Here is a 14,205-nt window from a genome sequence, read left to right on the forward strand (position 1 = left end):
GTTCCATGATAATGCATTCCATGCCCTTGCAGATCAGGCTTGTCAGACTGATGGGACGGTAGTTCCCGGGATCCAAGGTAGATTCCCCCCTTGTGGAGTGGGATAACTGTAGTTGTGTGCCACTCATTTAGCATGAAGCCTGAGGTGAGGCTATGATTAAACATGACACTTAGGTGAGGTGCCAGTTCATTCTGGAGTTCATGTAGTACACAGCCCGGGATGTCATCTGGTCCCATGGATGCTGTATTCTTAGCTTTGGAGAGTGTGGTTTCTACCTGTGTGGCCATGATTACTGGAATTTGGCAATCTTTTGGTATTGAGATGGACCCTTTAGGGGATGAGAGGGGGGGTGAAGTTGGCACTAAATCGATCTGCCAGGATATTGGCAATATCCTTGGCATCAGTATATTTAATGCCATTCTATTGTAGCTCAGAGCAGATCTAAGCATTGCCATTTAGATTCTTGACATAACTATAGAATGCCTTGTGGTTGTCTTTGGAATCTTTGGCAATTTTATTTTCGTAACTAGCTTTGGAGAATTTTATGAGGGATCTCAGCTTCTTACTGAGGCTGGTAAGGGAGTTTTTTTGCATCCTGGGATTTTACTCTTTTGTGCAACAGGTTCTTCCTTCTGTTGTATAGTTTGTTTATGGCAGGGGACCACCAGATTGGGTACCTTTTTTTAGAGAAGAGCGTCTTGGTTCTTTTTGGGATGGCACAATTCATGCACAAGTGGATGTGCTTGTACAGTGCCTTAGTGTAGGATTCAGCAGTCAAACTTTCAACTCCCATCTGCATGGGTGCCATGAAGTTTGTCACTTCTGACTTAAGTAGCATGAAGTTGGCTTTGGAGAAGTTTTTATGGAGGTTTCCTTACTGGGGGGTAAGGGTGGGATGTGGATGTCAAGGGTGATTTGCTTATGGTCAGACCTGACCAATGAGGGGTTGACCACTGGTGTGGAGCATCTATCTCCCATGTTGGTAATGACCAGGTCTAGGATATTGGAGCCTCTGGTGGGACAATGGATTAGTTGATCTAGGGCGTTGGAATTTATGAATTCCAAGAACCGTTGGGAAAAGGTGTTGGTACCTGAGTAGTTTTCCCAGTTAATGGCAGGGTAGTTGAAATCACCCAGTATTAGGGTGTTTGTATGTATCTTAATATTTTCCAGTATGTTTAGAAAGGTGTAGTGAGAATCCTGGGGCATGGTGGGGGATCTGTAGCAAGTTATAGTTTGGATTGCACTCTTACCTAGTACTAGTTGCACCCAGAGAATTTCAGATGCATTGTGTTGGGCAACTAGACTGGAGGTGTGAATATCCTTGGTGAATATGGACACTCCTTCACCTTTAGCATTTTGGTCTTGGTTTGGTGACCGAAAAGTGTATTGCAGGGGTACTCTCTAGAGTCTTGAACCAGGTCTCAGTTACTGTACAGATATCAATGTTCTCCATTTTTAGGAGTGCCTCGAGAGAGTGCATTTTGAGGTTTAGACTTCTAGCATTGAGTAGCATTACCTTCAGATTTTGCATACTTGTATCTGTTACGATGGTGGTTTTGTCCTTTGAACCTTGTCTAAAAAAAGGCACTATAGGGGTGGCAAGAGCTTTAGCCAGGAAGCTGAATCCCAGGGGTGACAGGTGCAGACCATCTCTGGCAAAGCATCATGGTTTGTCGATCATGTCGTCCCAGGCAGACAGATACTGGATCCCCTTTAAATGACTCCAGAAGCTTAGCCAATTGCTGAAGTCAGTCATTTTGTCATTATACTGTGGTATTATTCTGGGCGAAGGCAGAATGCTACTCAGGGCTAGGGTCATACCTGCCTGGGCCACATGATCCAAGAGCTCTTCCATGTCTCTTTTCATGTAGTCCAGGGAGGTACATCTCAAGTCATCCACTCCAACATGGACAATGACAGAGTCGTATTTGTACTTGTGGAGTGACTTTTGTGCATGCGTTATGTGGCAGATCCTGGCATCCAACAGGCAGCTGACTGTAATTTTCTCCTTGCTCAGCCTGGTGAGTGGGACATCAGTGTGCCTGACTATAGTCTCACCTAGGACTAAAGTGTTGGGTATGTTGTCTTGCCTTAGGGGCTGTTGTTGGGTGGCACACTGGTGTTGTGAGCTATGTGTCACTTTGGTTGTGACTGATGTTTGTTTGCATTTCATCTTCAGAGGTCCTTGTTGCTTGGGCAGGTTAATGTTAAGGGCCTTCACATATGTGGGTTTAGTGTGGGTTTTGAAGGGCTATGTGTTGCTTGAGGTGTAGTGCAGGTGTTAACCCTCTCCTCTTGACTGTCTAGCAGAATCTTGGCTGGAGAGAGCTTTGCTTCCAGTTTGGCTATGTAAGTGCATCCCTCACAGGCTGTAGTGTTGGGTGGTAGGAGGAGAAGGTTGTCTGTGTACATGAGGCAGTTGGAGCATTGCCCCAGTATGCCCAGATTCATGAGATGGACAGGAGAAATCACTGGAAGCTGACCCTTGGACATGCCTGTTTAGGTGTTTTTTTGTAAAGTACAAGAGCTGTTTTCCCTTACCTTTGCAAGGTACTTTGTAATTATAGGTTGTTTAGTTCCTACAATTAATTTCTCCTTATTAACAAGGAGATTTGAATGCTTGTATCAGTTTAAGGCTTCCTAATGCTTTCCAGCAGGTTCTAGAGCAAGTGCTAGTCATGGGGGTTCAGATTTTAGTGCTACTACTGAGAAACCAGCTAGTTCTATGGGAAAATTTGAAGGGGAGACTTTCTGGCACCTGGAATTGTTTAACCATAGCCCCGCAGTGCAGCATGATATGAAAAATGCACAAACACACGTGTTTTTAAGCCAGAAAGTTGAAAGGGATAGAAATCAGCCAAAAATGGCTAATAAAAATTACAATTTCAGAGCTGGAAACTACTCCTCTAGTGTTAGGCAGTACAATGCTCACCGCTCCCACTGGTAAGCAGTAGGACTTCCCTCTACCACAGCAAGGTCTGAATAGCTCTGAACACAGAAAATAAAGTCCTGAAAGCCTGGGAGCTGGAGTATACTAGCTAGGAAAGTCAGGAAACGAGTAAACAAGATATTACTTTTTGTGTTTTTTTTGTGTTTTTTTTTTTTGGTTAAAACAGGCTAAACAATGTAATAATACAGTAAATAAACACAGAAAAGGCTAACACACTTGAGTGTGTAGCCCTAAACAGTAAATGCAATTAAAACTCTGCAAAATATGTTTTTGTAGACTTAGAGAAAGCATATGACAGGGTGCCTAGAGAGGAGTTGTGGTATTGTATGAGGAAGTCGGGAGTGTCAGAGAAGTATGTAAGAGTGGTACTGGATATGTACGAGGGTAGTGTGACAGCAGTGAGGTCTGCAGTGGGAGTGACGGATGCGTTTAAGGTGGAGGTGGGATTACATCAAGGATCAGCTCTGAGCCCTTTCTTATTTGCAAGGGTGATGGACAGGTTGACAGATGAGATCAGACAGGAGTCCCCGTGGACTATGATGTTTGCAGATGACATTGTGATCTGTAGTGAGAGTAGGAAACAGGTGGAGGAGACCCTGGAGAGATGGAGATATGCTCTAGAGAGAAGAGGAATGAAGGTCAGCAGGACTAAGACAGAATACATGTGTGTGGAGGAATGGTGAGGATGCAAGGAGTAGAGATGACGAAGGTGGATGAGGTTAAGTACTTGGGATCAATAGTTCAGAGTAATGGTGAGTGTGGAAGAGAGGTGAAGAAGAGAGTACAGGCAGGATGGAATGGATGGAGAAGAGTGTCAGGAGTGATTTGTGACAGACAAGTACCAGTAAGAGTGAAAGGGAAGGTCTACAAGAGGGTAGTGAGACCAGCTATGTTATATGGGTTGGAGACAGTAGCATTGACAAAAAGGCAGGAGTTAGAGCTGGATGTTGCAGAGTTAAAGATGTTAAGATTTGCACTGGGTGTGACGAGGGTGGACAGGATTAGGAATAAGTATATTAAAGGGTCAGCCCAGGTTGGAAGGTTTGGAGACAAAGCCAGAGAGGTGAGATTGCATTGGTTTGGACATGTGCTGAGGAGGGATGCTGAGTATATTGGGAAAAAGATGCTATGGATGAAGCTACCAGGTAACAGGAAAAGAGGAAGGCCTAAGATAAGGTTTATGGATGTGGTGAGAGCGGGCATGCACGTGGTTGGTGTGACAGAGCAAGATGCAGAGGACAGGAAGAAATGGAAACAGATGATCCGCTGTGGCAACCCCTAACGGGAGCAGCCGAAAGAAGAAGAAGAAGATGATGATGATGATGAAAATTTGCAATTTAAAACTTTTTGAATGAAGCAAGGCAAGTGCACAACTGAAAAACGATTTAAGAGGCAGTGATAAAGTAGAATAAGTAGCTAGTCTATATATACAGAAAAGTCTATATATACAGAAAAGCAGCTAAAACACACTAAAACAATTCAGATGCAGTGCAACCTAGAGCACTTGAGTTGTAGCAATATTAAGGCAAATACAGTTTTAATAAATGCACTAAAATATACTCTATATTTCCAAAATGTTTGAGAAGCACAGTCATAACACAAGGAAATTCAGGCAAATCCAGGCTCCTCCTGTTTCTCTCTACTTGGGGGACTCATTGTTCCATCATGCTGTGATAAAACCTGTGTTAGCCTTTCTATACTAAATCCTTCGCTTCACAGGTATTCCATAACTTCATCTTCCATTTTTTAACTTCTACTTTTCTAATCTTCTGTTCTACATTCCCTTTGTGATCTTACTGGATGACTTTGGCTGTATTCTCTTCAAATATCTTTGGGGCTACAGCTTTTGTCTTGATTAATTTGGCTTTCTTCTTTGCATAAATATTGCACCATATCAAATGTCTCTTTTTTTCCCATGTCCATATTTCTTTTTTGATACCTTTCAAAAATCTCTAGATTTTGTTCTTTATATTTTTGCACTTCCTCAGGTGCTTCTTTTTCCAAACAGCCCAAGGTTTCTTGGTCTTTCTCTTTTTTAATTTCTCCAAGTCTTTTGGGTTTCTAATACCATGACAGGAATAAACCCCATTCCTAAGTCAAAGTACAATTAAAGTTCATGAAATTAGTATTGTTTCAATCTTTGATGTCAACCAGAAATGCTCTTCGCAGCACCCCCAATGTGCCCAGTAATGACTCCTTCTGTAATTTATACGGGGTTACATGAATTGGTAACATATCTAAATATGAATGTAGATTATTTTTTATAAGACCCATTGCTCCTACTACTATTGGAACTGCCTGGGTATCTTTCTTCCACATTGCTCTAATTTCCTGCCTGCAAATCCTAATATTTTATGACTTTGTGTCTCTCTATACCCAAGACACTGCAGTCACTGGGTGTGGCAATTTCAATGATTAATGCTACTTTTGTCTTCTTTTCATGAACCACTATATCTGTTTTTTTAGCCTCTATCTTTTGAACTGTTGGTAATGGGTGATCCCATGTGATGTAGACATCATTATTTTCTGTGATGTCTTGTGGCTCATGCTTTCAGTGTTTTTCAGCCACTTCAATACCATAATGTTTGCACAATCCCCAGTGCAAAAGTCTTGCCACATTATTATGCCTTTCAGTATATAGTCCTTTTGCCATTAGTACATCACAACCAGCAACAAGTTGTGCAGCTGTTTCCAGTTCTGTTTTACAAAACCTACATCTGTCTGATTCTCCCACATGTTCAATGGACTTTGTAAACCAATGTGTACGTAGCCCACTGTCTTGGGCCACCAATATTAACCATTCATCTTCTTCTCTTTCGGCTGGTCCCATTAGGGGTCGCCACAGCGGATCAGCTGTTTCCATTTCTTCCTGTCCTCTGCATATTGCTCTGTCACACCAACCACATGCATGTCCTCTCTCACCACATCCATAAACCTTATCTTAGGCCTTCCTCTTTTCCTCTTATCTGGCAGCTTCATCCTTAGCATCCTTTTCCCAATATACCCATTATCCCTCCTCAGCACATGTCCAAACCAACGCAATGTCACTTCTCTGACTTTGTCTCCAAACCGTCCAACCTAAGCTGACCCTCTAATATACTGATTCCTAATCCTGTCCATCCTTGTCATACCCAGTGCAAATCTTAACATCTTTAACTCTGCCACATCCAGCTCTGACTCCTGCCTTTTTGTCAATGCCACCGTCTCCAACCCATACAACATAGCTGATCTCACTACCCTCTTGTAGACCTTCCCTTTAACTCTTACTGGTACCAGTCTGTCACAAATCATTCTGACACTCTTCTCCACCCATTCCACCCTGTCTGTAATCTCTTCTTTACCTCTCTTCCACACTCACCGTTACTCTGAACTGTTGATCCCAACTACATAAACTCATCCACCTTCGCCAACTCTACTCCCTGCATCCTCACCATTCCTCTATCCTCCTTCTCATTCACACACATATATTCTGCCTTAGTCCTGCTGACCTTCATTCCTCTTCTCTCTAGAGCATATCTTCACCTCTCCAGGGTCTCCTCAACCTGGTCCCTACTCTCAATAAAATCACAATGTTATCTGCAAACATCATAGTCCATGGGGCCTCCTGTCTGATCTTGTTTGTCAACCTGTCCATCACCACTGCAAATAAGAAAGGGGTCAGATCTGATCCTTGATGTAATCCCACCTCCACCTTAAACGCATCTGTCACTCCCACTGCAGACTTCACCACTGCCACACTACCCTCGTACATGTCCTGTACCACTCTTACATACTTCTCTGCCACTCCTGACGTCCTCATACAATACCACAACTCCTCTCTAGGCACCCTATGATATGCTTTCTTCAAGTCCACAAAGACACAATGCAATGCCTTCTGACCTTCTCTATATTTCTCCATCAACACTCTCAGAGCAAACATTGCATCTGTAGTGCTCCTTCCTGGCATGAAACCATACCACTGATCACTAATCATCACCTCCCCTCTTAACCTATCTTCCACCACTCTTCCCATAACTTCAAGCTATGACTGATCAGATTTATCCTTCTGTAGTTACTACAGCTCTGCACATCACCCTTATTCTTAAAAATATGTACCAAAACACTTTTTCTCAGTTCCTCAGGCATCTTCTGACTTTCCAAGATTTCATTAAACAATCTGGTTAAAATCTCTTGGTTTGAATTCACCTCTCCTTAACCATTCCTGCATTCGATCCTGATCAACATGAGGTCCTTCCAGACGTTTTCCACACTTGCAACTATATGCATTTTCCACATTTCTTGCCTTCTCGTCTGGTCCTTCACCTTATATTCTTTTGTTTTTTGGCATATTCAGTTGCTGCCCGATTTTTATCTACTTCTGGTTTGATTTCCATTCCTGCTTGATGCCGATATGATTCTAAGACTAAGCAGAGAAGTCATCTTAGATTTATTTTCCTCTTCATATTACAAAACATTCACTATATTCAGTTTTTGTGAGGTCAACAGATATATGTGCAGTCCCACAATTGCAGATCTATACATGTAATCAGTTTCAAGGATGCCCATCCCTCCTTCAGAACGGGGAATATATAATATTGGCATGCACTGATTTTTATAAATCATTTGATGAGCATGAAGCATCCTTCTTGTTTTCCTGTTTAATCTATCCAACATGTTTTGTGGCCAATCAATCACTCCAAAACTGTAAGTTATGAAAGGAAGAACAAATTGGTTTATAGCTTGAATTTTATTCCTAGATGTCAATGCTGTTTTCAGGATTAATTTAAGTCTTCTAAAGTATTCCTTACTAAGTTTCATTTGCGTTCATGCTTTATTGTTGATTCTTCATCAATTCCCAAATATTTATACATTCCCTCTTTCTTAACTTCTTTTATATCAGATTCTTGTCCCAAACCGATGTTTTCTTGGTGCTGCAGTTTTCCTGCTTTAAAGGTTGCTTTTGCACATTTATCAAGACCAAATGACATTCTTATATCATCTGAAAACATTTTGACAGCTTGCAGTTGTGCTTTCAAATGAACTATATAGTTTTTAATCATTGACAAAGAGAAGATGAGAAGTCTTTACACTTTGTTGTTTTCTATGAGACAAAAGAACAGCACTGATAAAGAGTCACCCTGGAATATCCCCCTTTGAATTTTTATCCCTGGGATAATAATTTGTCCTTTATCATGGCTTAATTGCAAAGTAGTCTCCCACTTCTTATATATTTTTAAGCACTCTTTTATCCATAAATGTGAGATACTATCAAACGCTTTTTTGTAGTCAATCCATTCCATACTTAGATTCTTCCCCTTTTTACAGTTCTCCACTATGACTTTAACAACAAACGATCCTTTGTTCCATATGACTTTCTTTTATTGCCCTTTTTTCTACTGCCATAATTGAATTTTCTTCTAAATGACCATAAACTCTGTCAGCATCAATTCCTGTGTATAGTTTATACATCATCAAAAGGTAAGTTATTGGTCTATAATTTTTAGGATAACTTGCAGGTTCACTCTTAAGTAGGAACATTGTTTTTTCCTGTTGTTAGCCAGTTTGGTGTCTGTTCAGGGTGCACATATAAATAGTTCTTACTCATGGCTAAATCTACATGCAAAGATGTTAATACTTTTAACCAGAAGTTAGGTACTGTGTCTGGACCTGGGTTTTTCCAGTTAGAGGCTTTTCTTAACTTTGTTTCAATCTCTCTGGCTGTTACTTCATCCCATTTCATATGCTGTACCTTTAAACTTCTTATTTTTTCTTTCTATCCATTTAGCATCTTGGTCTCTGATGTGAAAAATCAGATGATACTGTAGGCCCTCCATCTCTGCAGCTGACAGCTCCTCAGGCAGGATGCTACCAACTGGCCCTACCAAGACTATACATGTCAGGATCTTGTTGCAGACATCAATGCTGTTGGTGGCCAAAACTGCACTTAAGAAAAAATGTGGAATAGGGCCACTGACATTACCCATTATGCTGAAAAATGGCCTATCTGCCTTTCACAGGAAGCTATGGTGATGCAAGGGGATCCATTGGTTGAGCCACCTATTATGGAGAGGGAGGAATTTCTAAAGACCATACTTCTCACAATCCCATAGTGTGGTGCTGGACATCAGAACTGAGATGTAGCATGCCCCTAGACTATCCAACAAAAATACCCCAGGTGTATATTGCTATTCCTGTTTTAACATATGATTACTGTTCATTGGGTGATTACTCAATGCATATCATAGTAACACTGTGTGTTCTGAGTAATATAGGAACATCAAGAGTACAACCATCAAGGGTACCTGTATGAGGTAAGATACATGTCTGCACTGTTGCTAGGCACTGTAGTATTTATTCTGCAATGGGAGCATATTAGAGGTGGTGCATTATAATTAAGGTGGGTTTTGTGCTTTGCAGTGTTCGCCCAGAATAATACCAATGAAGGTCTATTCAGCACCAGCACTGTGGAACATAAACCGTCTGATGTTGAAAGATCATCTACCTCTTATGATAATGGCATTGATCAACTGGCGTTTGTGTGTGCGTGTGTGTGTGTGTGTGTGTGTGTGCGTGTGTGCGTGTGTGCGTGTTTGCGTGTGTGCGTGTCTGCGTGTGTGCGTGTGTGTGTGCGTGTGTGTGTGTGTGTGTGTGTGTGTGTGTGTGTGTGTGTGTGTGTGTGTGTGTGTGTGTGTGTGTGTGTGTGTGTGTGTGTGTGGTAGTGATGGACAAAGAAAGTGTGCCCACTGCACCCCCAATACAGACCATGGACACAATGTTATGCTTACTGGTACCCAACAGACACACACAATTTAAGGAATTCAAGTTATTATAGACTCTAATAATCGGACATCGTGATAAAAATTACATGCCGACAATCATCATCGTATGCCAATAGCCCCATAGAGCAGCAAGTATACACCTGGGGTACTTACTGGTGCACATCAGAGGCACTGGTACTGCCCTACCCCTGAACTAGCTGTCTCAATGGGTATGAACCAACATATGTAGTGGGGTGAAGGGGTCATTTTCTCTGGGCACAAGGTGTTAGAGGGCACAGTGCTGAAGAGCTGTTCCTGCAAACTTCTTTTTCTTATTTTTCTGTTCCAGTAAAGAGCTGTGGCAGGCAGGGTGTGTGTGCTTCAGGCTGCTGTGAGCAATCTATTGGAGCTGCCTTTTTTAGCTCTTTCAGGAAGGGTGTGTGTGTCTGGGAGGGGGCTTGTGCTTCAGACTGCCTTTAGCTTTATTCTGTTTGAACAAGGGGGTGGGAAACTAGTTCAGGGACTGGCACAGGGCACTGGTTGAGCCAGCTATGCCTCTACACAGTACTACCCATGCAGCACCTGGTATTGGCAGCTTCATAGGTGGGGACTCTCACAGGAAGCCCAACCATCTATCATGCATATGCTGGATCTGTCCAGTAGATCTAGTTGCAGTGCAGCAACTACTGCTGAGGCTGTGCCCCAGTATATACACACACCACTGCAGCACCCAGTGATCCATCAAAAAGCCTTTTGCAATACTCCCCACCAACACCCCTCACATCCACAGTGCAGTTGTACCTTTCCAGTTAATACAGCAGTCACACATTTCCCTGAGAAAGACATTGCAGACCCGTGCCCATCCCTACCTGTGTAGATGTTGATACTTGTGCACTGCCCTTTGTGCTCTATTACCAAGGTTGGGCAGACTATGCATGGGAAAATACAGTCTGTTGTTGGGTTTGCATACATCATTTTTACTAAAATGTATATGCTGTACTGTGGGCCAAAGCTTTGTCCAGGCCTCTTTGTCAGTGCCATGGCATACTGCGCCTGCTTCCATCTAGCATGATCATCCCCTGCTGTGGGCGCCTTCACTAATTCCTCATCCACCTCACCTCCTCTGCCTAGTGTACTGGGAGATGTTCTTACTGCAATTGTGCCCATTGCTAAAACTAGCCCCTAATATAGATACTGTGTAGCTCTGCACACATTGAAAGGTTTTTAGCGTATGGACCAGGGTCATACTGCATGGTACCACCCGATATATCCAGGCAGCAGAGGCAAGACTTCCCCAGCCTAAATCACACTCTTCAATTACTCTTATTTGTGATAGGTCAGAGTTGTATCCCTGGTCAGTCTCATTCTATAGATTTATGAAGGGATTGATGGATGTCATCGACCAGGGCTCCAGATCATATCCTCCAACACCAATAAGTTGCCCATGGGGGGAAGTCACTCTTCACAAACCATTAGTAGAGGTCATGTATCTGAGCTGTGATAACTGCCTGGGTGGCCTTCAGACACATTGTACATGATGCCTTGTGCGTTACAGAATGCCTGACAATTATGTTCCACATAACTTCTTCAAGGGTCTCCAGGTGGGGCCTTTATTTCAATATGGTTGCAGTTTATGACCGTTAGCACCTCAGAGAAATGGGATATATCATAGAAATCCCACATGGTGTTGGCTTTCTCCTCTGTGGTATGTGGGAATCACATATGCTATCCCACATGCTGCAGCATTGCATAGAGAAATTCATGGAGTATTTTTGAGGTAAATGCTTGGAAAACATCTACTGTGGTCCAGTTGGTCACTAAAAGGTCCCTGTAGCTAGTTTATGTAAAAGCACGGTTACCTTGATATCCACTAGGATAGGTAATCCTCAATTCCCAAGGCCTGCAGAGGAGGCAGATACATGTCTACCAGGTCCTGTGTGGTGTCTTTTTCCACACAGTACCAGTCCAGAATGATGGTGTCATGGAGTCCATGACAAATAGTGTGTTCTGATGGTTTTGTGCCTCCAAGGGCAACAAATCACACACCATGGCTTGTAGAAGCAATAATAACTTGTTCTATACACACATTGACTGTGGCAGTGATGACCCATAACATTTCTCCACACTTCCAGCATGAACATGAGGATGTCTTTGCAGTCAACACCACTAGTGTTAGAGTGCATTTGTGCATTTTTTTATAGATTTCTAAATCATTCCTCATTAATGTTTAACTCATTTACATGCACATCACTCCTCATTTTAACACACTGCTGATCATTTGCATCTGCTTACACATCCATTAGTATGTACAGTGGACAGCTCTACATGTGGCTATTTATCACTCAAAATTCTATACAGCAATGAAGCCAAGGTTTCTGACTCCCAGCCATTGTATCTCAAAATCAACAACAAAAAAATGATCTTGCCATAGAGAAAATAAAACATCCATTGAATGCAAGTCTCTTGCATTTACTTCACATTCCTCCTTTATTCAGAATTGTTTCGTTGAAATTGACATTGCCTGTCTTAACATCACGGTGTTTGAATAAAGGCAAGGGCAGATTGGGGTAGTAACAGTATGTCAAGAAATATCACTGCATTTTTTGTGCAGATATGTTTACAATATAAACTGTCATTCTTTTCATCACTTGTGTGTGTGTGTGTGTGTGTGTGTGTGTGTGTGTGTGTGTGTGTGTGTGTGTGTGTGTGTGTGTGTGTGTGTGTGTGTGTGTGCTTGTGTGTGCGTGTGGTGTCTGTTTTCTACACAATTATTTCTGCAGTAGTTTGGTAAAAAAGTTCTAAGTTTTCTTGAAATGACCTGGTGCCTTCTAATCTTTACCTTCTGCCAGTCCTCTAACCCTTAACCTTTAAATGTCTCATGTCACAGCAGGCCATTCTTTCTCCAGAGACATAATAAACAGAAAGAAAAAAAAAACAAAGAATACTAACAAAAGAAATAAAAAATGGCCACAGCACAAATGCCCAACAAAACCACTTTATTACAGAATTCTGGTACCTCGGCAGTTCGCCTTCTAGGAATAATTTACCCCCACAAACTGGCAACATTTATACAAAACCCAGTAGGCCCATTAAACAATGAAATCAAACACCTCCATCATCCAACAATTAATCAATAAACCATTTTAACCCTACAGAAACACAGTTCATATCTAATCAAGATATAATAACATTCATTTTCACATTTGTACAACATATTTTCCATATACAGATTTTTTTCTGTTAGAGTTAAATTTAATTTATAACGTTGTTATTGAGCATTTGTGCTGTGGCCATTTTTTATTTCTTTTGTTGCATCCTTTCTCCAGACCCAACTTAAGCAAACTACCCCTGAGCCACTTGAAGCAATGTTCACCTCAAGTGTCTGCTTACCCTTAATGTGGACTACATGAATTGAGGAGCAAGCCTTTCCCACTCCACTCACTACTGTATGAAACAAACTTGAGGAGACCTGTTTCCAAACCACTGTGATATGTCACAAGTTGAAACTGCCTCAGTGGACTTGGTACAATAGTGACTTAAGTCCTACTCCATTAATCCTTACCAGAGAAAACCAGTCAGCCGTGGGGAGATGAACATAACAATGGTCATTGCCTGATTAGCCTGATATCAGTACTGTATCTCTTTTACTCCAAACACTAACTGCATGGTAACCTCACACTCCAAAGCACTCAGGGATATAACCTGAGTTAATCAGCCTTCACGAACCAAATACAGAAATCCATCATCTCTGGTCACCCAGCAGGAGAAATACATCATCCTTGGTCACCCAACACCAGAGATTTATCATCCCTAGTCAACAAACAGCTTGAATTTATAATTAATGGTCACTCAACAACAGAAATCCATCATCCCTGGTTACCCAACAGCAGAAGGATATCATCCTTGATCACCCAACTACAGAAATCCATCATCCCTGGTCACCCGTCAACAAAGAGAAATCATTCCTGGTCTCTTGTCAACAAAAATATGTTATTGCAGGACAACCAACTATATACATCATCCTTCACCAGCCAGCTACTGACATCATCCATTTCAAAATGCTCCAAATGCCATGCACACTTATTACAACTTCACCTTTACTTGTTCCTAGCAGCACTAATTGGGTATTTGTCATACATTTTTCCACTGTTCTGTATGCATAGCTTCTAATGGCTGCCTCATTCATCAGGTTACTGTAACTGCATACACACAATTTGTCAAACCTGCTGTCTTTTTAACACATTCTTTTTCATTCCATGTTTTTGCATTATACTGCCTGCAGCCTTATTTATCAAGTTGCTCTCATTATTATATTAATTTTTCATTTTATTATGTATGTAATTAATGTAACATCATATGCAGAGTATATCTAACATGCTGTCATATTTCTCATGTTGATTTTACTTGTTTGGTTTCAATTATCATAATTTTTTCAGTATGACATGCAGATTGTGTCATATTTGCTAAGCACTGTATTACATTTCACTATGCTGTTTGCGATGTTCCTGTCTAAGC

At 41.6% G+C, this 14,205-nt stretch overlaps 1 protein-coding gene across 1 annotated transcript in view; it reads left to right on the forward strand.

Moving 5' to 3' along the window:
• Positions 1 to 14,205, forward strand: part of PIPOX (pipecolic acid and sarcosine oxidase) — a 443,801-nt gene that overhangs the window by 53,745 nt on the left and 375,851 nt on the right. The gene's annotated exons all lie outside the window — the stretch shown is intronic.

Source organism: Protopterus annectens, chromosome 13.part0 (assembly GCF_019279795.1).
Source record: "Protopterus annectens isolate FY-2018-M chromosome 13.part0, PAN1.0, whole genome shotgun sequence".
In the NCBI taxonomy this organism is placed as follows: domain Eukaryota; kingdom Metazoa; phylum Chordata; order Ceratodontiformes; family Protopteridae; genus Protopterus; species Protopterus annectens.